Source organism: Arachis hypogaea, chromosome 5, assembly GCF_003086295.3.
Source record: "Arachis hypogaea cultivar Tifrunner chromosome 5, arahy.Tifrunner.gnm2.J5K5, whole genome shotgun sequence".
Classification (NCBI taxonomy): domain Eukaryota; kingdom Viridiplantae; phylum Streptophyta; class Magnoliopsida; order Fabales; family Fabaceae; genus Arachis; species Arachis hypogaea.
The window spans coordinates 13568021-13568801 of NC_092040.1; positions in this window are offsets into that span (position 1 = coordinate 13568021).

The following is a 781-nucleotide window of genomic DNA, read 5'->3' on the forward strand; positions in this document are numbered from 1 at the left end:
TTTTAACTTTTTGTAGAATGTTTTCTCCAATCTTCACCTCTATATTAGGGTGATTCCTCCAGCGGCCGAACTTACATTCTATATATTCCGTCTTGCTACGGCTTATGTGCAGACCATACACTTCTAGAGTTTCTCTCTATAAATTCAACTTCTTATTTAGGTCTTTTCTTTACTCTCCCATAAGAACGATATCATCGGCAAAAAGCATGCACCATGGCACAGGCTCTTGGATATGCTCAGTGGGATTTGGATCCTCTAAAGTTTGAATTTCACTTTAGAGAGTAAAGTGTGATCTCTCACTATTAATTTTATAAGTGGGGCTAGAATAAATATGAAAGAGAAATTATTCAAGTGTAGAAGATCACACATTACTCTCTAAAGTGAAATTCAAATTTTAGAAGATCCAAATCCTGCCCAGTGTGTACTTCCAAGACTAATGTGAAAAGGTATAGACTTAAGGATGATCCTTTGTATAATTTTATACCAATAGAAAATTCCTCTATCACACAACCTTGAGTCTCCACACTAGTTGTAACTCTATCATACATGTCTTTAATTGCACGAATATATGCGATCCTTACTTTCTTCTTTTTCAAAACCTTTCATAAAACCTCCCTTGACACTCTATCGTACGTTTTTCTCCAAATTAAAAAACACCATATGTAGATCCCGTTTATTACTACGATACCTCTCCATCATCCTTCTTAATAGGTATATCGCTTTAATGGTGGATCTGTTTGGCATAAAATCAAATTAGTTCTCTGTTACTTGTATCTCTTGT